Source organism: Mixophyes fleayi, chromosome 4 (genome assembly GCF_038048845.1).
Source record: "Mixophyes fleayi isolate aMixFle1 chromosome 4, aMixFle1.hap1, whole genome shotgun sequence".
Classification (NCBI taxonomy): domain Eukaryota; kingdom Metazoa; phylum Chordata; class Amphibia; order Anura; family Limnodynastidae; genus Mixophyes; species Mixophyes fleayi.
In genome coordinates this window covers 115,355,655-115,381,694 of record NC_134405.1, presented here as the reverse complement: position 1 = coordinate 115,381,694, position 26,040 = coordinate 115,355,655, and the positions used below count along the sequence as shown (strand labels likewise).

The 26,040-nt window shown below is 42.9% G+C and overlaps 1 long non-coding RNA gene across 1 annotated transcript; it reads left to right on the top strand.

Moving 5' to 3' along the window:
• Nucleotides 1-181: 181 nt before the first annotated feature.
• On the top strand, nucleotides 182-26,040 carry LOC142149937 (uncharacterized). The gene is made up of 5 exons (XR_012690934.1): nucleotides 182-402; nucleotides 2,667-2,784; nucleotides 15,083-15,224; nucleotides 24,398-24,709; nucleotides 25,647-26,040. It is a non-coding gene; the product is annotated as an uncharacterized LOC142149937 (long non-coding RNA).

The window sequence follows — 26,040 nt, the reverse complement described above, 5'->3', positions numbered from 1 at the left end:
TGTCTTCAATGGGCAAAGTAGTAGTACTACTTTGCCATTTCACTGCTGACATGCAAAGGGCGGGCGGGTGTTGTGCCCACACTAGGCCTTGCTCCCTGGGCGGTCGCACCGCCCGCACGGCCCTCGTTACGGCTCTAGGTACTTCCCTGCAGTTTCTTAAACATCACCAACTGGCAGTTACATATATTTAGTTATGTATTTGTTATGTGCACACTGAGTGTAACCAGGCCGGCTTATAATAAGCAGCCAAGTGCTGAGGTTGCAATGGAAATGCAGGAAGAAGCTGAGGTCAGCCCTGCCAGAGAGCCTGGGAGGAAAGGAGAGGGAGGCAGGAAGGAGAAAGCTGAGATGAAGAGGTGCTGGGAGTCAGAGACATGTGACAGCAACTAGAGAAGGAGTGAGGTGTGTGTGGAAAGGAGAGTCTGCTGAAAAGATTGAGTGTACAGAGGAAGAGAGGGATACCCAAGTTATGAAAAGAGAATCTTGGTGTAGCTTTGCACAGAAAGGTCTTGTAGCTGGATCACAGCAGAAAATCCACTATCAAGCAGCCTAAGCCGGAGGGAGATTACACAGCAAAGCGAACCTATGTGCAGAGAGGGAGAATCCCATTATTAGCAAATTGCGTGTGAGCAGAGAGGGACAGCTAGCAAAATCAGGTTAGTCCATGACCCACCAGTGGCTGAGTTCTTCTTCTTCATCCAAGGGAAAAGAGATAAGTTATAACACATCAAACAATATGACAACATTAATGCTGCATTAGGAAGAGAATGCTACACCTGTAATTCTACTCTTAGTTAGACCTTTTTACATAAATCTGCACATATTATCAGAGACTATGTTACCGTGCAGAGATATAGACATTACAAGTATCAGAGATCTAATGCAAGTTACCAACGTTTCAACAAGTGCACCAATGTTAGTTAGTTAACCTAACAAAATATTTAATATTATCAGGACTGTGATTATTGTTTATTTATATGTGTGTGTGTGCGTTGTGGGAGAGTTTGGGCGGCATTGAATCTACGTGTGGTGGCCTTCTTGTTGTTTCGTTATTACTGTACAGTTTTCTTTGATTATTATATTACCCGCTTTCCCATTTATCCCATTCAGAATCTCCCCATATTTAAATCTGCCTCTCCCATTTATTTTCCCCAAAATAAACACCCAGTTGATTGTTTTCAACCACAGTGTGCGGTACATTATTATTCAGAGGGTTGGTGTGGTCGAGTACAATGGGTTTTCCAAGTCAACCCCTGGTGGATTCAGTCATAGGGCTAGATTTACTAAGCTGCGGGTTTGAAAAAGTGGGGATGTTGCCTATAGCAACCAATCAGATTCTAGCTGTCATTTTGTAGACGGTACTAAATGAATGACAGATAGAATCTTATTGGTTGCTATTGGCAACATCCCCACTTTTTCAAACCGGCAGCTTAGTAAATCTAGCCCATAGTCTGCATCCCACCATTCTGTGTAGAAGATTCAGGTGGAGGCACTGAAGAGAGAGAGAACATTTTACCACCCCTTTCAGAGTGCTAGGAAAAGGGGTCTTACATGTATTTTACTCTCTAGTTTCCCCTTAAAAGAGTTTTAACTACTCAAAGGCTGTGAGTCATGAATATAGTAATTTACTTCCAATCCAACCGCTATCACTGCAGAAGCCAGTACATTGTGCATTAGAAGGCAACTACTACCAGCTACAAGTGGTCAAAAAGCATCAAACAAGTTAAAATCAGGGAGAGAGCCACCACTCCAGAGAGCAGCCAGCTTGTGTACACCCCTTATCTCACAACTTTAGGGAGCCGTACAGAGCAATTGCTCAGGTGGACTGGGGGAAAGTGCACCTCCTATAAAAATCAATCAAGTCCAAGGACTAGTCCTTTTTCATTTAGGTGTTGTTTATAATCCTGGACTTTATCTTCTATTTATTAAAATGTTAATACATTTGTTAACGTAGCATGTGGCTAAATGCACCTTCTCCTACACAAGAAGAGTAAGAGGTAACTTATTGTCTTTATTATCAGCAGAGCATGCTTGGTATATTATTGTAAGTGTTTTGATTTGTAAGGTATTGCCATTTTTTAAGCAGCATATTGTGTGACACTAAGAGCATGTGTATGTAGCATTGTGAGACAGGAAGTTGTATGTTGGTTAAGGATTTGATCTGAGGGGAGGTGTTACATTAATCAACAAATTCTTTAGCTTGAATGTACAGCAGGGGTCTCCTGTCCTGTCTGTGTGTGTCCTTTGGAAATACCCCCATACCCCCATGTATAGAAACATTTTTTTGTTAAATAGTAAATTACTGTTATTTGTGTTTAAATCCAAATTTAGATATTGCATTGTATCCTGTAACTGATGCTAAACATTAAATGTCTCATCCCAAACTTGGTGCCACCAGAGAGGAGGGGGGGCTGGATTACCCCTTGCAAACATGTGCGTAGACACTGTGTAAAAGGGCAATAGAGGGAATAGTAGTGTGTGCCATTTTGCTCTTCTTGATGATCATTAGTACCACATGTGTAACAGTCTTTGTAGCACTCTTTAAGAGCAGTAAACACAATTCTGTTTAGATTATAGCATGACGCTTTTTATCTGCTGTAAAGCTCTAAACAACAGATAAGAGCTAAACTCTAATCCGTTCACTGGCTTTTCTGTGTTATACCCAGTGCCCAGAGTCATTGCGCTGCCTGCTACCCTGCAGTCCTCATCCAGAATCCCTTGAAAACAAACAGTCCAGATTACAGGAAACTAGCTTCTGAGTCTATAGGCGTCGGAACCCATCAAGTAAGTATTCGGATAATCCAAAGATTCTCTGCATTATTCAAAAGAGTCCCGACAGGGAATTACAGTTTTATTATATCATACTTTAAACATCAACCCTGGCAAGACAGCTACCTTGTAAAGCCATCTTGCACAGTTATAAGAAACTGTCTTAATATTCTTCAAAATTGGACTGGATCTCTAATACAGAAAGGCTGATGAGCCTGGAGACTGGTGAGCTGCATTTACATTCTTAGTAGACCTCTGGCTATTTTGATATATGTACATTCCTAAAGAAGAAAGAGTATAAAAAGCTCACACAATAAATGGTTTACTGATATGTGTATTTAAAGAATGTTAATATTGTCTTTAGTCAGTTTTTATTAAAATGTCTGTTAAAAGTTTAACTTATCTGGTCTGTATTTAATATACTGTGAATACTGTTTAATTAAGGGTTTCTCGTAACCCTGTGTCAGCACCTTACTCACATCATCAACATTTATTTATACAGCGTCAGCAAATTCCGTAGCACTTTACAATTGGACATATACTAATCACATTGGTTTATCATTAAAGTCAAAATAAAATGTTTTTTCTTATAGAATCTCATTGTCTGTATGGTATTTGTATGTTTTTCCTGTGTTTGCGTGGGTTTCCTTCGGGTGCTCCGGTTTCTTCCCACACTCCAAAAACATACTGGTAGGTTAATTGAGTTCTGACAAAACTGACCCTAGTCTGTGTGTGTGTGTATAAGTATGTTAGGGAATTTAGACTGTAAGCTCCAATGGGGCAGGGACTGATATGAGTGACAAATAGTCTGTGTACACTGCTGTGGAATTGGTGGTGCTATATAAATGGGGATGATGATGATTGTCTGTATCTCCCACTCTATGTAGTACTTCAACAGGATTCCACTATTTAGCCAACAGCTTGCTCTCAGGTCGGTGAGAGCCACATGACATTTTCAGATAGTGGTAAAGACACAAGAGTGGACATTATGGTTATAACTGTCCTTGTGTCTGTTGCACCAGTGACGGAACTACCATTTGTGCAGCAGGTGCGGTGCACCAGGGCCCATGAAGATAATGGGGCCCGCTGCATGGGGAACTAGCGAGCTGTAGGCCCCGGTACCTTCCTCCCTGCTTCTCTGCACCGGAGACCACAGCTCGCTAGTTCCGTCTCTGTGTTGCGCGTTACTTAGACTTTCCTGGGCCTACTGACCAACCAAATCCCGGCAGTTGCGCATATTCAAAACATACTGTGACGCATTCTTGTCCCTATAAAGTTGTTACTCCTACAGTTATCTCAAACAACATCAAGTGTTAATGCTGATATCTTGTTGCAAATTTTTATGTTTAGTTTAAGTCCCTGTAAAGTTTCTCCTTCTACAATTGTCTCAAAGCATACCAAGGGGTAAATGTATCATACTCCGGTTTCTTTAAGTCGCCGGAAATAGGCGAGATGACAGCTAAAATTTAAAGCGGCGCTGCCTTGTAAAGGCAAGTTTCCCTTTACAAGGCAGCGCCGCTTTAAATTTTAGCTGTCATCTTGCCGATTTCTGGCGACTTGAAGAAACCGGAGTATGATACATTTACCCCCAAGTGTTAATGCTCATAAATTGTTGTGATTTCGTATACCCCAGACAATGTTTTCTCAATTACTTTTACCAATACTTGTTAGCTGTAACATGAGTCGTTTTACGCAAAATCTGCACATACATCCCTACTTTTCACAGCTGTCTTCCAGGAAATACAGAGGACAGATTTGAAAAGAAGAGGTGAACGTAACTTGATGCCATTTGCTTCATCAAATGGGTGGAACAATATGTATTATAACGTTATCATGTCTCTGCCCCCTGAGTGTTGGGTGAGTTGGGTGTGGCTTGATGACATGATTTGCATAATCACAGCAGATTGCCATCAACCTTAGACAGGAAAGTGTTCCTGTAGAAAAATTACCTGCTCTATTTTAGCAGTCTGCCTGGTCATCCAGGTCAGCACAGGGTTGAATTCCCTAAGGGGATCTGGTCAACAAATAAATTCAGCACTTTCACAAGGTAAAAAAAAAACCAATACAATGCTAAGTAGCAGTGGCACTCATCCCGACCTCAGTGAGGGCCACAATAATATGTTAAACTTAGAAAATCCATACTAAAGTGTGTGGAATTACAAATGCCAGAATGCCCTGGTAGGCAGCGCCACTGGAACCTATAGTTCCACACACTTAAATCATATTAATTAAAAACAGTGTGTAATTTAAGAAAAATTGTTTAGAAATAATTGCTTTAACACTTTTGTTCCCATCTTAATTACACTCCTAAATCTATTGGATTCTATTTGTCTTCTGTCCTGAAATAATTCAAGGTGAATAAAAAATTCTGACTTGCTCATAATAGAGTCATTATGAAATGAATGAGAAGCAGCCTTTATGCTAGCAGTCAATCAGGTAGGCTGACCTCTGATTGGCTGGAGCATGAGAAAAACGCTCAGACTTGTAGTTCCACACACTAAAGCAGTGGTTCCCAAACTGTGTGCCGTGGCTCCCTGGGGTGCCGTGGTGATCTTACAGGGGTGCCGCAGCCAGGGCTGATGGTAAGTAAGGCAGGGGACTACTTGGTAATTATTTTGGCTTAGGGGTGCCTTGAACTGAAAAAGTTTGGGATGCACTGCACTAAAGTGTTAATTTTCTATTTTATTCCATTACCCCACTGCCCAGGGGGTTGGAATGAGTCCCAGTCTATTCAGCACAGTTTCCACAGGTGGGGAAGTTCACATTTTTACTGCAAGCCTGATAACCCTACAGAATTCAGAACCAATGTTGTGGGTCTCCTTGGTATAGTGTGACCAGCACAGTCAGGGACATCCTGGTTCTCATTGCGGCTTTTGTCTCGCACTGTTTGTCCCCCACATTAGCGGCAAATAGTCTGAGTTATAACTATGGGGCTGGTAACATGTTGGGGGACATGTTATTTTTTTAAAAAATGATTTATACTGTAAGTATCTTGGTGTGGCCACATTCTTACACTATTTTTTAGCTGCACATATCTTAAGATAAATGGAACTCAAAATGAATGCACAAGAATTATTTTTTTCTCTTTTTTTATGTGTATTTACAAGATGCAAAATTGCATTATGCTCAAAATAAGACCCTTGGTAAATGAGGTCCAAAGTATACTATATTAGACAGTAGAAATATTTATCTCACCAGACCTAATCTATATTATTAAGTATTGAAGATGAAGTTTATTGTTCACTGGAAGTTTATAAATAACATTGCTAGGACCAGTTTAAGCTTAAAGCAGAGAGAAAGAGGTATTTGTCCTGAAGCTCTTGGTCCCTGTGTAAAATACAGTAAGTACAGAGGTTTAGAATTTTACAATCCTTTCTTTTTAACCCTTACATGACCAGATGCTTATTTTCAAGATTAGAGCAACCATAATATTTTTGTTATGCTTCAATTGCACTCGGAACAACAATTTTATTTTTTAGTTTACTGCAGTAAATATTATGCTATTTGCTTTTAAGATTTATTGGGTTTTCTTTTTTTAACATATTAAAATAAATATATTTTTAATTTTATGGGATTTGCATAGGAAAACACAGGCACAAATATGGAAAATAGATATATGTTTTCCATACTGCTGATGATAGTTACTTTTCCACTATTTTTGAAACCCCAAAGATACATTTCAAAATAAACTTCTAATGTTATAAAAATTAAAAATAATCAACTTGTAACGTCAATGAACAATTAACTTTAATATGCGTCAAATAGTCACAGTGTCAGGATGCAAAAGATACCAGGGTCAAAGTATGGTGGGATAGCCACAAGGAAGGGCAAACAAAAGTTAGGGATCTGGGGGTAAATGTATCAAGCTGAGAGTTTTATGGCGGGTTTGAAAAACCAATCAGATTGTAGCTATCATGTATGTAGTACATTCTACAAAATGATAGCTAGAATCTTATTGGTTGCTGTAGGCAACATCCCCACTTTTCAAACCCGCTGGAAAACTCTCAGCTTAATACATTTACCCCCTGGTGCCATTTTTGATGGTTTGGGTGCACTTTCATTATGTGTGACATCCATTAATTTTTTGTCCCATAAGTCACTTTTGCTGTGCTGCCCCTCTTCCTACCCATCACTGCTGAGCATTTGTCACAACCTCCACTACATCACACTTATATGAAAGAAACACTTACATTATATTAGTTATTGGATCTCTATGTTGGGAGGCATGTGTGCTTCAATGCACCAGTTCCACCATATATATCCAGATACATATGGTAAGTAAGAAAGAGGCAATCTACATTACTGTTGCCCTAGGATCAGGCCTATGTGGCCTGGCCACAATGCCATGTCTGCAAGTGTATTACACGCACGTTGGGAGTAATTACTAAAAACACTGAAGACTATGACAACCAATCATTTTACATTTGACTGCACTAAATATTGGCATGTTTGAGTGTTGCTACACCTGTTGTAAAAGTTCCACTCCGTAGTGGGGGTAATTTATTGACATGACAATGTCACTTAATGTAGATCCCATATATGATGACGAGAGGAAATCCCATGTATCTTAATGTAGCATGATCCCTGGTTCCATTTAATGTTTGTCAATGTGGAACCACCAATTTGATGTCCAGGACACCTATGGTGTCCCTATATCACCAATGTTTTATGAGAATATTCTCCTTGCTAGGCAACTGTGATCTTTTGTGGTTAATTAAGCACCATTCATGACATTATCTAGATAAACCGCTAGTTATTACTTGGATCCATTAATAAATAGTTGGTAGAACATCCTGGCTACAGTTAATTCATTAGTGCTGGCAACAGAGGAGACCAAAAAGTCTTCTTAGCAGCACAGGGGCTGGCACATGCACAGTGAAACCTCGCTTAGGCTTTTCTGCATGTGCTCTGTGCTGATAGATGATAGTGGGTGCAGGCAGTGATGCAACTACAGCCACTGCATGGGGGCAGCGGCTATGGGGTCTCCCTCATCTCTGAGCCATGTAGAAACAGCACTTCCTAAAATGGTGGTAATTCCACCACTGTGTTGTGATAATGTGTTGATCCAGGGAAATTCCAATTGACAGTATGTAGTTAGAAAGGATTTTCCCCCTACTAAGGAAAACTGGACTATGCTTTTTATTTTTTGAAATTCCTCTGGATCATCTATGTAATTAATTCCATGGGTGATGTCATCAATACAGGCTTTATGAACAGGCTAGTCGAGGCAATAGCACAGGAGACTGGTGTTAGGTCGCCTTTGTCAGACAGCACAAATTGATTAATTGGAACTGACTAATAGTTTCTTGTGAAGATACTGGGTTTTCTGGCCCAATGCTACCTACTTCACGCTGGGTTCCTATGCCAGGGAAGTCTACCCAGTACCTTCTAGGATTCGTATAGTCACTCAGGCAAATGCAGTTAGAAAAGTACAACAGTACATTTATTGTCATACAAACAACACTAGAATATTATGTACACACAGTAAATAAATGCCAGGCAGGTTTACCACATCATCTGTCCCTTATCCCACTAGTTTAAGGAGTCACCTGGCTGTCCAGACTTCACGACTCATGGATGTCTCTCAGCTGCATATATAGACTCTAGTAGAGAACAACAACTCAAAACCAGATCTTGCAATCTTCATGAATGAAATCCCAGAATGAAACCCCCCTTTCCCCTGGAGTGACTCCTTATATATCGGTTCTAATTTCCACAGTCTTTCCCCTCCCTGGGCAAACCCCTGGGTCTATTCTTCTTAACCATTGGTCAGTGCTGGACTAGGGGGGATTGGTGAGGGGAGTGAAGATGAGGTGTCCTTCCACAGAACCTCCCCTGTTAGATGGCCTGTCTGGACTAGCCTGGTGAGAACAATGGACACTAATTAGTTTTCCCACTCCAGCATCTTGAAACCTGATCCCTACCCATAATCCCCCTGGCTTCACTTTAAAGACAATGAATGACCTCACTGCAAGTCATCAATATACAATACACAATATATATATTTACACTGAGTTACAATGTCCCCTTAGCCACATGTAATTAGACAATGCAGTTGTAGTCTGGTGAGCTGGGGAACAAAAGCAAAGGCTATAAAAAATACTTGCTATAATCCACATTATGTGAGAAACGAGAAACAGAATGGTTAGTGTTATCACACTCATTTCATCCCATTTCTACTAGCAGATTGGGTTTAAACTGAATTTATTAATGCTGCCAATAGGATAGACATGTTGTTGCCTCCTGTCACAATAACAGGATGAACCTGGGATTTTTACCCCATGCCGATCAGCCAAAATTGTCCCTGTTGACTACCAGGGATTACTTCACCTCCAAACAAGACTTTTTGGGCTAAACTACAGCGTATTCGCCTCAGTATTCTTATGTGGGTGAGTATCTCACATGTAGGCAAATATCTGTAGTAAAAGTATATTAGCCTTATTTGTAATGTAACACTTTGTTTCCTCTGCTAGGGTGCACCAATCTTTGTGTGTCCTGTCTGTGAATGGACTCTTTACCGTGTATTCAGTTTTGCACAGTGCCTCCAACTTGGTATAAGTACTGTAGGCTCCTCATGGGGTAGTGTCATTAGCAACATGAGTGAGAGACCTAGGAACCCTCTGCCCCCCTACACTGTACCACAGGCACCCTTGAAGAAAATATTACTACAACAGGCTTTAGAAGCCACACTTGCACATTTATTAGTGAAGCATTGACTCCTAAAGTTTTTTTTGTAGATTTTTTTATATCAAAAATATGTCTCTTTGCTCAAGCAAATGTGAAAACTTTCACATTTATTGAAAACTGAAAGACTCTATTCTCTCTTGTGTATGACACATCATTACATTGTTATATTGTGTACAAATAGGGTAATGCAACTTTAGCATTTATTACTAGCATTCTCCGGCCTATGCTATCCTTAGGTATCAGTATACACACTTGCACGCCTGGAGCAAATACTACAGTTTTTGAGTTGAACACACCTTGAAATATGTCTGCCTCAACCTTCCTTTTTTGTGTATGTCTTTATCTGCTTACATTCAGAGGACAAATGTGTCCAACTCTAGATAAACCTCTATGTGCACTAAATGTCAGTCGAGGTCACCAGGGAACAAAGCTCGGAACCTTGGTCCTGATCGAGCATAGGGGAAATCATCATAGTCTCTATTGGGAGAACCACAGAGTACCTACCAAACCAGGTGTCACTTCCAAAATAAAAGTAAACATGTTAACCATCTACCTTTGTCCATGCCTATGGTGGTGATGATGATGATTATGGGACTGAATGCGCAGCTGATCACATTTGTGAAATGCAAACTATAACTTCTCACTCTTCATCACTTAGGGGCTCATGCATAGTGTGTTTTACATGAAATCGCACTGTGCACGCGCAGAAAGTGGGTGCACGCATATGCTCCTATGCAGACTTGCGTGATCCTGACACTTACACCTGTCTGCGTCTGAAGAGGCGGGATAGTGGGAGGGAAGGGGCATACAAATGCAGGGCGAGTACACTAAAGGCACCTCATGCAGACCTGCAGAAACACGTTAGGAGGCGTATGTTTAGCATGTGCTGTAGGGCAGGTGCAAATATGCGCTGATTAGGATGACTTATCATAAGCCAGGTGCACATGCTACTGATGCAATCTCAAGATGCCTACGTCTCTGCATATGGGAGGAAATATGCTCATTTTCCATGCTTGTTTTAAGAATATGTTACTCCCATTTTGCCTCCAACACAGCATCAGCACCTTAGTTAGAGTTTATAAGACGTCCATGGAAAAATTCCAAACCAGTCCCCTAGACAGAGGGAAAACACACAGTAACCCCGACCTAGCATACACTCCCTTAGTACACTTGGAAAAAAATTAATGTTTTAGAAATTATTCCTTTCGGGTTTGTTGAATCTGTGTCATTTCAGGAACTGATGGTATGGGCAGAAAAAAGACGGTAAGTATTTACTAAGACAGCTGTACCCATTAAGCAACCTTGTTCTGCTCCATGTTCTGCTCTGCTCCATATTTTCACTTCACTGCCTGTGCAAACTTCTGCTTTTCCGCAAATTTGGCCATCTTGCCCCACAAACCCTTGCGACCACTGGAAAGCTGGTCAAACTTGCGCAAAATTTGCCACAAAATTGCATTTGCTCTGTAGAGCTGCTGTTTTGCTCTTTATAAGTGATTTCCAATGATGGCGTAAAATAACAAAAGCCCATTGTGCTCTTTGTAAATGTCACCAATAGAGGTATAGTCTGTCTTCTGCAGCTTAATGATGAGTCATTACATGTTCAATAATTGAAGTCTGTAACAAATAGACTACTGTGGACATTCTCATCTTCATCCCTTTTATGTCACTTAACAGTATGCCCATACCTGTATCTAGCTGCTGGTTGGCTAAGACTTGGCCTGGGAGGAGAGGGTGACGTGTACAGGAGAACCAGAAGGACATATGGATCACATTTATGGTTTCAGTGAGGTTCCACAATAAAAATAAGAAAGGCATCTAATAAAATAGAAACATTTGGTACAATAATTGCATTTTTATACAGCAAAAATCCAGTCTGATTAAACAGAAATGTTAAATATAGTTGCTTTTAGCTATAAAACTAAGCAAACATTATAAAAGGTTCCAAAATTCCAGTTGTGTAGCAAAAGGGAACATCTGAATTGTAGGAGACAAACAAACAACATTTAAAAAAAATGAAAGATGGAGATTTGGGGGGTGTAAGAAACAAAATACACAGAAATGACTCAATAAAAGTAGGCTATATCTAAAAGATAATCATCACATGTTTTATCTATATTGGTGATAATATAATGTAGAACACAAATAAATGATAATACATAAGTAGATGAGACCTGATTACATAGGCGGATCAAGTAAGTACAATACTTGTTTAATGCCTCTGACAAAACACACATGAAAAGCACCGCACAAAAAGATAAAAGGAGAAGGTAAAATGTATCCAGATAAAGCAACATTTAGTTGCAATTGGGTAACTTGTAAAAATAAAAGCGTCTTATTAAAACTTATTGACCATGTGTGACTTTATTCTGAAATCCTAGCCATCATGTTATATTTGCCTAAGAATACTTTGTTCCAGGAAATTGCTTATGAAACTCAGCCTTCTAACTGCATCATCTGACAATTCAGTGGCTATATAATTATATAGCCTAATTAAAATGTAGTGTCTTTGTGTTATGACAACTGAAATGAGAAGCTCAAGTGTATTTCAAACTCGATTTTTTTTTTATTTTTTTTTTTAGATTCACAAGAGACATTGTAAACATATAATTTCATTTTAAGATCAAAGCCAAAAGCAATTTCATCATATAATTCTTTATGTCAGCCATTCACAACAGTAAGTCTAACTAGTATACAATACAAAAGGCTGTTTACCAGTAATTTTAAATCTAATGCAAAAGAGATACAGGACTTTACTAGCTATACTTTTGTTAGAAAAAAAGAACAACAATTGCACAGTATTGTAATACAAAAGGCCATCTCTATGAGAATTGTGCATTCCAAACACAGTAAGATTTTATTGTGGGACTACCCACGATAGGCAGCAGTCATAGTGTGTGGCTTCCATCTCTCTGTATAAAGATTGCACCTGGTTAAATGTGGTGCATTGATAATGCAGGCAAATGCCTGAGGTTCTATCGTGATTGTTATCAGGCACATCAAAGGTGTGAGTTGATATAGTGGATTTTCAGTGCATTCATTTGTCTTAAGTCAGTAAACCAACCCAGAGGAACCTTAAAATTTTCCCACAGAACCATGTTTTAATACATATTGCTGTGCCTTTACGTGGTCACGTTCCTTTGGTCCCCGGTTCTCATGTCTCAAGCTGTTATTTGGGTGCTGTGCAGTATCTTGTACATCAACTCCTCCTGCTAGGGACTGACAGAAAATGGCAAAACTATGAAGACCAAGGGGGCAATATGCATGAATCACCTTACATTACATCAGTGCTCCGCAACCTTTTCTCACCCTCGGCCCACCTAAGCCCATCCCCGAATTCTGCAGCACACCAAATGCAAAAATATACAAAAAAAACCAGGAATTACAAAGTGCATACAGCGAGAGGTTACTTTACTGCACATTAAGAGAGCAGTGTAGCAAAATGAGTATGTATTGTAGCAAGTATTCTATAGAAACACTCTTTAATGCTCCAGCAGGCTAGGCTTGATTCTTTTATTGATCTTTCAAATATCTTCCTATTGTCATATGGTACGTTCCTTAGTGTAAATTCTCTTAGGAGATGATAGATGTTTTTTTTTCCTTGGAGTTGAACAGTGCTGCACTGCATGACATCATCGTCCCCATTTATTTATATAGCACCACCACTTCTGCAGCGCTGTACAGAGAATATTTTGTCTTTCACATCAGTCTAAATTCTCTAACACACACACACACACAGACTAGTGTTTAGTTTTGTCAGAAGCCAATTAACCTACCAGGATGTTTTTTGGAGTGTGGGAGGAAACCGATGCAAACATGGGGAGAACATACAAACTACTCACCAATAAGGCCATGGTCAGGAATCAAACTCATGACCCCAGGCAAAAGTGTTAACCACTGAACCACCATGCTGCTCACAAACAGATGCCCAGGCACAGAACATAGAAAAGACAACTAATGCCTGACTAGTCTACTATACAAGGAGGAGAGGATGCTGTGGTCAGTAAGGAACACTTTAAGTTTCTCTCCTACAAAGGACAAGGAGGGGCCCTGCATCTTCTCTACTTCTCTATGTCCTATTTGGCAGTTATAGCACAGTACTATGTGTCTGCCATAAGGTGGCAAGGATGCAGTTTGTCCTTGAATGTTGGAATAACTTATGCCCCCACTGCTACTATGTAAAATCCTGTTCCTGAGATCGACACCCGACGTCTCCTACTCCTGTAATTTACGCCTACTGCAAGATGGTGCTCATTTAAAGGGAATCAAATTTTTAGCTCCTTACAAAGTACCGGTTAGACATGGGATGGACAGGTCGTGGAGAATGTTGAATAGCTAAAGTAATGCACCTGCTTCTGAGCATGAATGAAAAATGTGATTTTGTTTGCAAAACCAATATTCAAGGAACTTCAAGAGATGGAGAGAGCGCATATTTGGATGTGTTTCTGCTTTAGTGATTGTCTGCAGAGTGATTCTGACACCACCGTGCATTTGGCAGTGATCAAATCTTGGCTGCTACTTTTAAAGGGACGCATTATGCTTCATTTTGGCCCACTTCACAGTGGAAGCATATTAACCTGTTAATGCCTGTTTTTATGGAGGGCCGAACCAGGCTGTGAGTTTTCACAACATGTAGATGGCAGTTATACAATGCAGAGTATTGGCATCACACTTGGGGGAGTAGCTACCAGCTCGATTTTTGCACAGCTTGCAATAGATTGCATTATATAGAGGCTGCAATAGTTCTTTATACCATAACTTTTGACTATCACATGGTCACCAGTGTTCCCTGTATGGGAGAGAGCTACTGGATTTAAGAAGACCTACATTATCGCAGTGTATATTAAAGGAAACTGTTTCTTTCAGCTCTAACACTAGCTGCTATAAAATAAAAATATATTTATAGTTTCCCCCGAGGTCTATTATGCCCTAGTGAGGGACATAAATAAAATAACAAATGTAAAAAAGAAAGTAAATAAATAAGAATATTTAGAAGAATCACACCCTCATTTCTGCTCATTTAACTTGTTCTAAACTAGAGAAAAGTCCACGTATTAGGTACTAAAAAAACCAAGAGAAATAGAGGGAACGCATTTTAGGAAATATTTCTTGGGATGCACTAATTGCTTACTAATCACACGTATCATCGTGAAAGGTGTATTTTGTGTCAGTATTTTCTTTGAATGTAGCTTTCATGACCCTAAAAATACCACTAGATATTTAAAAACTTTACCAAAAGCTCTATCTTCATGAAAAAAATATAAAATTAACTCAGATACCATAACAAATAAAAAAAAGTTTTTTGTTTCTTCAGCACGTTGCAAAAGTGTGTCAAGTGGTTAATATAAAAATATGCAGCAATGTAAGTGATAGAATATATAATTCTAACAGTTGAAGTAAAGGTAAACTTACTATTATGTGTTCTTTAAGACATAAATAAGGGTTCAATATAATTTGAGGTGGTATTTTATGCACATGTTCCTCCAGATTCTGTTACTGGTTTCTGGATAAGTTGTCTGGATGTCTGTTAGGGGATTATGAAGCATGTGTTCCAGTACCTTGAGATCTGTTTCAACCACTGTTCTGCGACCATAAATGTAATGATGGAATTTTTTACATCTCCCTTCAGCTCTGCACTGTGCACGCACCGCCCCCTAACCTACATTTTTGGCAATGATGCCGCCGCTCTGCTCTCTACTCGGAAAAAGGAATGGTACCCAATCACCCAATGGCTTGCCCGCGCCAGAAAAAACAACAACATTTTGAAGCAGGTTAACCACCATATTTTTTTGATTTGCAGTGTGTGCAACCAGTGAGTTTATTTTATTCACTATCAATCTTGATTTATTAAATTGATCTCTCATAGATTCACCAGTTCTATGCTTATAAGTGAGAGATAAGCATTTTTAGTAATTGTGCGATCTCGGATGAATTTTCCCCCCAAATGTTTAAAAAAACTGGGATTTATAAGTCAATTGCCTGTAGATCACAAATAAATAGCAATATTTAGTCTATTCTTCTTTGTCATACAACCATAGCACAGCAACTACTGGCAAACAAACTATATCGTTATCTATGCTACACCAAAGTAAGGGAGCACTAGAGGCTAATTACAGTTTACAGGTTACAGAAGCTGTGGAGGGACAAACAAGCTGACAACAAAAGTTACATTCAGATACCTTTAGACCTTAATTACCCTTAAAAATACAGGTGTGGCTGAAAGCTGGCATATTGCTTTCCTATAAAAGTCTTATGTCTGATACCTTAACCTCTTTACCTCCTTCATCTTATCACTTATAACCTGAATTAATGACACGAGACCTGAAATAGGGCACAAATAAATGATTTATTCATAAACATGGTGGAGGTGAAATAAGCAGTCAGTCCGACGTGTGCCAGGCAAAACCCAACTGTCCTAGCATATCCTTAGGACTACAAACTGGGGAACAACCAAACCCCTGGGTTCAAGTGGGGGACCAACCAATCAAACCCCGGGCGCACATATCTACCTGGACGGGGCACCACGTCCTGAATCTACCGAACCCGCCCCTCCTCTGGGCTATACTGGAAGCAACCACAGGGCAGCCCACAAGGGCGGTGCCTGAAACCGAGACTAATAGCCGATTCACTCGAAGGGAGGCGGGTTCACCATGCCCAATACCGTAATGTGGGCCCAAACCACTGGCCGTCGACTGTACTGCTTTTCCGGCCACGCCCGGATCCCTAGGATCCGCGGCCCGCCACCATACTAAAACCTTCTGATGCTAAAAACACATAAATATCCCGAACAAAAATAACCATGCCTTCATCGCTCAAATGAACTCAGTCCCCCCTATATAGCGAGGGGCTCTGATAACGAATACTCGGGTGTACAATCCGCCAACCACCCATGGAACGTAAAAACCGTGAAACAACCGAATTAATTTTCCTCCTTACTCCATCAGCAACACGCCCTTCAGGAAACGCACGCCAAGCCATCCTTGGCACAATATCCGACCAGCAAATGACAAGGGAAGGCCAAGATGCTTGCACCCAAGCCAAGTCCTCCTGGATACGCAAAATCAAATCCACCGACTTGCACCCTCCTATGTCATTACCACCCAGATGAATAACTATGACCTGGGGTACCCCTTGAACGACAACATAACTACTCAGGAGATGCCGAAAACCAGACCATCTAAGACCTCTACGACCTATCCACTGCACTACCATTGCCCCCTTAAACAGAGAAGTATCCTTAGCTGCCCTGTGCAATCGAGCCCAGTGAATATAAGAGTGTCCCAGCACCCAGATGCGCAGCGGGGTCCGATGGTCTGTAGGGTGGAGAAAACCAAACATTAGTCATCAGCAACCATACGTGTTCATACATCCAGAAAAACGGAACTCAGAGAGCCCCTATGATGTTGAAAATTTGAACTTGACAAAACCACAGAAAGCACAAGAGCTAACAAATGCTCAGCACACCAGACACAAACACCCAAGAACACGCCCACACCGACAAAAGAAGGAAAAAGGTTTTGGGCGGAGGCACAGACGAAGGTGAAACCAAAAAACCCAGTGGGAAAAAAATGGAGAAAGCCCTTCGAGCCCGACCTCCAAAGGCCGAAGCAGTCTAAGACCTGTGCCACCACCGCAGGGGATAGATAGGTAAAAGATAGGAAGATTTAGGTAAGGAGAGCAGGACGAACATAACGTTTATATACCTTGGTTTTCCACCTGCCAACACCCTGTATGGCCCGTTCTGATGCCCCAGCCAAAGCTGCAGACGTGGCAGCACCAATTCTGAATGAATGAGTGCCGAACTGGGATCTGTCCAAGCCCAGCTTAGACAATGTATGCTTAAACACTGCCGTAAACTGGTACCGGGTGAGGGGGGTACCATCACCATGCACCAGCCACGGAATTGCAGACACAGGACGAATAACAGCAAATTCATTCATAATAACAACAGGGCAAACTAAGAAACCCACCTTTGGGGCCAATGTAACCCACTGCCCTCTACCTAACTGGTCAGACTTTGATCTCCTAATTTTACAACATACTGAGGAAGGGGAAATAATAACATGCTGCGCCAACATTCCTGACAAAGGACAAGACTTAGAAGAGGCCACTACCTCACTTACTCTAAACGCTCCAAAATAAAGCATGACAAATGCTGCGCGAAATAAGGCTGTCTCAAATGCATCACGTGCTACTTCCTTAATAGCCCCCAGCAATTCCGTCAACAAAGCCTCACCGATGGGCCATCTTCCATCCGGAAGCGCAGGGCGCTCCCTCGCCCAACCCTTTAATGCTTTGGCTATAATGAAACTTTTCGTGTAATCGACCTCATTCCTAAGCCTGGTAAAAAAGGATATCCCGGCCAAAGCCCCTGACATTGCCGCTTTGGACTTACCGGACTTGAAACCTGCCCAAATATACGCTAGCATTAGCTGATGCCCTGAGGCCACTGACTCGCGCCCCTTGTCCCGGAACGCACACCAGTCATGCCAAGCCGAACGATACTTCTCCCTGGTAGCGGGTGCCAATGATGATTCAGCTAGACCCTCTACTCCGGCTTGACAATCTGCCAGATATAAGTGGGACAAGGTGAACCCGACAGGGATGCCTGAGGTGCCAAGGCTCGAAATTTCTCCCATTCCCCCCTGGATAATGAATCTGCCAGCGCATTATCCACCCCAGGAACATGTTGCGCCCTGGAGCTAATGTCATCGACTAAACACCTCCATACTAATCTCCTCAAAAGTGTGATGACCGGCTGAGAGGTCTCCTTCTGCCAGTTGATTACTTGCACGACACCCAAATTGTCACACCAGAAAACTATCTGTTTCCCTACTAATCTGGGGGCCCACAATTCAAGGGCGACTATGATCGGGAAGATTTCTAACAGCAACAGGTTAGCAGTCCAGCCGGCCTGCACCCATTCTTCTGGCCACTGCGCAGAGCACCAGTCACCTGCGAAATATGCCCCGAAGCCCACACCCCCTGCCGCATCAGTATGTAGCTCCAGCTCCTTACTAGACACAGGGGGAGAAGGCCACAACCTAACCCCGTTAAAATCCCGCAGGAAAAGATCCCAAACTGCCAAATCCGTCCGGATTTCGGCAGATAGCAGTACTCGACAGTGAGGTCCCTTACGCCCTGACGTTGCCCTTTCCAGCTTCCGACAGAACACACGACCCATTGGAATTACCCGACAGGCGAAGTTAAAAAGTTCCAGTATAGACTGAGTCCTTTTCAATGACATCCCTTCAGACCCAAGCGCCACCCCTATAAGCTCCCGCAGTTTCACTACCTTCTCTATTGGAAGCCTACAAAGACCCAAGACCGTATCGATCTCGATGCCTAAATACGCTAAACGGGTAGTAGGACCCTCAGTTTTATCATGCGCGACCGGGACACCAAGTGAATGAAAAAGAGCCCTAAGTGAAAACAAAACATCCCCACAGGTGGGTCCCTGGCTTGGGCCCACTACAAGGAAGTCATCCAGATAGTGTGCCACGCCCTGGTGACCGGTTCCGGCACAAACGCACCAGTGTAGAAACGTGCTAAAACACTCGAAGAAGGAGCATGAAACTGCGCACCCCATAGGGAGGCATCTATCCACATAGTAACCATCGCTCAGATGGAAACCCATGAAAGGGAACGAGTCCGGGTGCAATGGAAGAAGCCGAAAAGCCGACTCGATGTCGACCTTTGCCATCAAAGCCCCGGACCCAAAAGATCTCACCATCTCCAGCGCCTCCTCAAAAGACTGATACACTACCCTGCAAAATTTTTCCGGGATGGCATCATTAACCGATGCACCCTTTGGGAAAGAGAGGTGCTGAATTAGGCGAAACTTCCCCGCAGCCTTTTTAAGAACCACCCCTACCGGTGACACTACCAGGTTCCGATAAGGAGGGTTCGCAAAAGGCCCAACCATCCGCCCAAGCGCCACCTCTTTACGCATCTTCTCTGCCAAGATTTCGGGGAACACCTTCGCAGATTTTAGGTTAACCATCGAGGCGATCTCGACAGACCCTTCAATAGGTAACCAAAAACCATGCCTAAAACCCTCCCGTAAAAATTCTGCAGCCCATCTTATTGGGTAGCGGTCCAGCCAGCGGCCGAGATTGACCACGTTAATTGGCGACGCGGCTTTCCGCAGGTCCGGGAGCCGTTCGACTTCCGTCGCCACCCCCTCCTCGACTCTGCCTGTCACAAGTCTTAGCTGGGTGACCTCCACCGCAGCGGGTGCAGGTGTGTGAGAACCTACACGCCGCTCCGCGCAGGCAACCGGACTTGTTAAAAGGGAAACAGCGGCCCCTACCCTCAAAGGGCGCGGCACCCCTGCCGCGCCCCGACGGCTGCCGCCAACCTGAACCCTGTGAAGACTCTCCCCCGCCATCTTGGGACACCTGTAACCATACCTCAACATCCTTGAATCCCAACATGAGGCTCGCATGTCCGTCATATTTCTCCCGAAACGCTTCATCATAGGCCAGCCATACCCCGGGGCGTGATGATGCATACATCTCGTGGATCATGTGTAAATATTTCAACATGTCCATCCACTCTGTAGGGCGTGTTTCTAAATAACACGCCGCAAAAAGGTAGGCCCCCGTAAGCCAGTTTTTGTATGACCTATAACTCGTCTCCCCAGCGCCACCCCGTGTGAGGGCTTGGGCTACCACTTTTTTCCCCTTATTGGTCATAGCGAACATGTCAATGAGTCGGCCTTTACGAATTCTGTCTCTGACTACCATTCTAACCCCTTGCAGTATCCCGGTACTAGCACAGCGCAGCTCTTCGTCCCCTGTAAGACGGGAACCTCTTGTCTGCCTTAAACGCCCGTCAGCCGGCCTGGCCCCAGCGCGCGGTACAAAATGCTTGCGCAATTTCTTAATCAGCTTCTTGGAGGAAGACCCAGACTTATCTGAACCCGTACTAGAGCTATAACAATCGGACCACACGGATTGCACATCAGGTACATCAAACAAATCACGCTCACCTGCCAGCCTTCGTCCCCGGACCATGCCTGGTGACGGCCGACTTGCTCCACTCCAACGAACCGCTCCTCCTCATACCCTCCGGCCTCTGCTGAGAAAGAAATGTTACTACCAGAAGCTTGAGATCGGGAACCACGGGACGCTGCTCTATGCTCTCTGCTATGATCTGAACTCACCCCTTGACCAAGCTCCCAGCCTGAAACTTCCCTATAATTCTCAGCCCCCAGGGACTCACTCACAGGAACACCCCCATCGCGTGACTCGCGCCGCTCGTCCGAGCCGTGCGTGCCTCTCCTATGCCCAGACCAGGACCGTTGCCCTGGGCTCCCACCCATGACCTGAGACCCCGAAGAACCCCGCACCTGACCCCTATGTTCCCCGGAGACTGAGTGACAGGACCCCCCCCTTCCCACCGGGATGCCCCTAACACCAGGACCCACAGGGGCCACTGATGTCTCCCCCCGAACCACACTGTTGCCCCTGCTATAAACCCTATGTGCCGCTGAACCTGCTGAGGCACGACCTGCCTCTGCATTCTGCCCCCTTACTGGGCCCAAACTACTCCTGCTACCCCTGATGACTGAACTGGCTCCCACTATGCCCGTTGAGGAGCTATCTGCCGCTGGAACCCGGGATAATCGGAGAGGAGGGGCCGTCACTTCCGGTTCTGCGACCCCCGCTAACACCACCATAACCCTCGGCGGATGCCCGGGAAGGAGGAACCCTCAGCCTGCCACTGAATCTCCGTGCAGGTGAGGGAGGGGAACCGCTGGGCCTAGCGGAGGAAGGAAGGGGACCAACACCCGCCATTACTGCTGGGGGAGGCACCTGGGGAATTGGAAGGGAAATTGGGCCAAAATGCAACACCACCAAAAACGGGAGGGGGGGGTGGGGGGTGTTAGCGGGAGGGGGGGGGGTAAGGGAGAGGCTAGTAGAGAAGGGAGAAAAAGGAGAGGGTTGAATTTCGTAAAAGAAAAAGAGAACAGAGGGTTGAGAAAATTAGGTGAGAATGACACACACGCTAGTGGGAAAAGCAAGAGAAAAAAGGGGAGTACAAGCAGGAAAAAACAGGAGACAGAGAGGGGAAATCAGATACTTATCAGGATCCACGTCTGCACGCTGCAACTTCCAAACTGCCAAGGACTGAGCAAACTCCGCCCATCCAACTTATAGTCCTAAACCCCTCCCCTATGACACCAGATGGGCGTACCCAAAGATTAACTATTAACACTCCAGAGAATAGTTCAGTTAAAGATACAGCAAAGCTTTTATTATCCTTCGGTCCTATGCAGATCTCAGTTCTTATTTTGGTTGCAAAATCCGCAATAACATTGTCTTAGCTGCAATTTAGCCAGCCTTCCATGTTCACCTTTTTAGATAGACGCTACATTTAAATTTCAACCTCCATCTTATCCTAATCACTTTTGTACGGACTATTACAATGGCACAGTATAGATGCCCAAGATTGCATCTTGCAGATCTGCAGTTCAGCACTTTTTGCAGATATGTGGGCCCGGCTGGAAGTGCGCATGGTGAAATAGTAAAAACAAAGTCCATCTTATGATCAACTTAGGGACCGTCCCTTTATTATTTAAATGTTTCTGTTTTTCTCCTAAAATACTGCTTGTTTGAGACTCATTATGTGTTATCTGAATGGCAAGAGTGACCGGACACTGAGACTGTTTTTATTATGTGGGTCACTTTGTGTTTGAACTATTTAGTTGGATTGGATGTGCACGAAGAAATGCGTTTTTCAGATTAAAGTGAGCCTGAAAAATGCAAAAAGCTGAGGCTTCAAAGAACAGGCTGACGCCTAGTTTCTGCCACCTTTGAGAACATGTAGAAAACAAGCTAGTGTTTGGTGCGAAAAATACTCTGTTGCTTCCTACTAAACCGGGAATGGCCTCTAGAGGGGCCCTCTTCACCCTTTCAATTACATTTAAATCATCTCTTCCCACATATGAAAATCTTATTTTTGCTTGTGATTGCGTTCCTCGGCACAATTCCACCCAGCCCACACTTAGCAAGGAATGCCTGACCTATCACTGACCTGCCTCTCATTGGTTTGATGCAAATTTTGCAGCCAATATCATTTCATAAAATCAGGCGTTTTTGCATAAAAAACAGGTGTGTCAGTGCTTGCACTGATGGAGATGCATTTTTGCACTTTTGAGTTTATAAACAACTACAATAATATAAAATACATCACAGTTGATGTAATTAAGACACTTTCAAATAAATCAAACCTATTCTCTAAGGACAATTGCTGTTTTAAATAAAATATATAGAAGTGTTCATACATTTTAGTTTTGTACAGTATTTGTAAACATGGTCATACATATACAAATGCATGCAGTGTTAATACTATACTAGAGTGGTATACTTTATTGGTTTATTTGGTTGTTATGCATTGTTACAATACTTGTGCCTTTATGAAACAATCAGTATAAATCAGTCCAATCATTTCCTGCACCTGTGCAGATATATCATTAATTTATGAGAACTCACATGTTAAAACCACAGAGCTACCAGAGGGTGTAGAGGAAGAGTGATCCAGTTTGTCTGAAACTGTAGTGTCAGCATCTTGATCTTATGAGGATTTTTTTTAGTTCAGATAATTAAGATCTTCTCAATGGAGTGCACTAATTCATAAAAGCTGGTGGAAGAGAAATGTATTTTTAACATGGAAAACACAACATGGAAAATATTAGCAGTCACAAAAGACTCTTGATTCAATATCATTTTGTAAAGAAAACTCATTATGGAATATGCTAGAGTGATATTGAATGAGATGGATGTGGCAGGGTCAATCGTGACAGGTTGTATTTGCAGCACTGTAACAAAATCGTTGTTCTATTTTCATCTGAGTTAAGAGGGAAAATATATTGGTATGCTAGTAAATTATGACTTGTTCCTTGCTTAGTGTAAAGCTTAGTGTTTTCCTGTAATTCCCTTAACATTTCTATTAGCCAACATAGCACTTACAAGAAATAGCAGAAGCAGGGCTGGTTTAAGATGTCTATGGGCCCAAGGGCAAGCAGAGATGCTCAACCAACCACTTACTAAGCAGGACAAGCATAGTGTCATCCTCATGTGGCATCGGTGTCCCCATCTAGCTGCCTATGTTCATGTCGGCAAACACTTCACAGTTAATGCTGTCCAGCCTCACCAGAGTAACCAGTGTCTATGCACAACTCCCTGTGAACATTGCATTGCTTTGTAAGGAAAATCTAGCAACTGCCTAGACAGACTTCTAAACACAGCTATGCCATGTATCAGATGCAATGGCAAAGCCTAGAATAAATATTTTACTACTCTTTTTAAAATGTATAATTAGACTGTTATATATTTACTATTATTTTTTCAATGTAATAAATTGTCCTGGAACTGAGTTATTTTCTTTGAGGATAGTGAAAATAATTATTTGGTGGTTTTATCCATTCTGCATGGATTCTTATTTTAAGGTTACAATGATAAAATTGTTGTACTGTATATTATTCTATCTTGCCCATATTTGCTGACTTTTCAAACCTCACTTCCGGGAGATTCAAAGAGAAACTGTGAAGTTGGGAGCGAGCAGGATTAAATGATGCATCTTGCATCATAACGTCCAGCTCACTGTCGCTTGATAGCATGATCAGGCCACGATAGGTACATCATAAGGATATTATTTATGTCATCATGTTGCAATGGGTGGAGTGTGACGCCACTAATCACATCATCATGCTGGTTTCCATCCAAGACTTCTAAGTCTGGATAGGCATTAGGGAGATTGCCAGGCTCTCTCGAGTCCAGGAGTCTCCCACTATTTTAGAAGTCTTCTGGATATTCTGGGAGAGTTAGTAAGTATTGATTTTTTCCCTACTCAAGGTACACAGTAAACACTTACATTTAACCCGTTTGTGACCATGGCTCACCATTAACAGTGTCTATTTCATTCTATTTATTATTAGGAACAAGTAATTTCAGAGGCAATGTTCGCCTACAGAAACAGGAGCGCACTTAGAGGCGGGTTTCCGCCTATGCTTGCATCTCCACCTTCATCTCCAGTTTGCAGAGGCCAGTAATTGAGCTCACCAGAGGTTTTTCTGTAGTCTGGCAGCGCCAGTAAACGGCTGAGGAGCTGTGCAGCCTATTACTGCTGCTCGGGTGGCTCCGTCTTCTAAAAGGGATATCCCTTCCTTCACACCATGCGCTGCCATAAAGAAGGCAGCATGCAGCCAGTTAGTTTAAACAATATGGATCCCACTCCGACATCTACTCAGGTGAGTCCTTCACTTTCACTCTTTTCCCAGAGCACCACTGACTATTTCCTACCCCCCATGTATGTGTGTCTCATCTATATCTCGTTGTTATATCTCTATCATCTCTTTTCCTTTAGTGTTTCTTTTTCCAATTGTGTATGTACCTCTCTATTACTTCTTCTGTCTCATGTGTATCTCTCTGCTCCCCCATTAGGTGTGCCTTTCTGATGCCCTGAGTGATGTGGCACTAATGGAACCACCTTTGGGGCATAGTATTGTGGCAGAACTGGAGCATTTAAAATGTCCCCTCTGGTGTCTGGGAGGGAAGGACTTAAACTTTGAGCTTGCCTCATATGTCCTATCATGCATCATAACGTCCAGCTCACTGTTGCTTGATAGCATCATCAGGCCACGATAGGTACATCATAAAGATATTAATTATGTCATCATGTTGCAATGTGTGAGTGGGACGCCAGTGTGGTTCCAATGCACAAAAGAGATATAATAGAAATAAGCAGCAAAATACAATAAGAATGTTACAAAGTATAACTGATACATATGCAGCGCTACTTGGATCCAGGAACAGTCGTCAAAGCTGATGTCTGTTGATAAAGAGACTGTTCCTGTAACTGTTACAACTCACCTGTCCTCGCTCCAGCGCCGCGATCCTCTCTCTCTTTCTGGTCTCGGCAGCGCTGTCACATGACAGCACAGGGCGGGGAATTCAAATCTGCTAGCTATGAAAACTCTGCTCTGACCCCAGGGCAGCGTCAGAGCGACTTCTTCTGTTCCCTGACTTGACGTTTCTGTGTGAATTCCTTGTGTACCAGATCTGCTTGCTGACTTCCCAGACTCTCTGCTCCCGTGTACCAGACCCAGGCTTGCTGACCACGTATTGCTCTCTGCTCCAGTGTACCAGACCCAGGCTTTGCTGACCACGTATATATCTCCACTCCAGTGCACCAGACCCAGGCTTGCTGACTATGTATATATCTCCACTCCAGTGCACCAGACCCAGGCTTTGCTGACCACGTATATATCTCCACTCCAGTGCACCAGACCCAGGCTTGCTGACTACGTATATATCTCCACTCCAGTGCACCAGACCCAGGCTTGCTGACTACGTATATATCTCCACTCCAGTGTACCAGACCTCGGCTATCCTGACCACAGAGTGGTTAATACTTACCTTCCAGTTCTAGTGTGATTGTGAGCTACCTCCTACATCCTTACCTCTAGAGGCAGACCAGTGGACCGCGACCTGCGATCCTCCGCAGCGAAGCCCATCCTGCCTTACGGAGGTTCTTGGTGAACACCAGGGGGTTCATTAGGCCAGCCAGCGCTGATCTAGA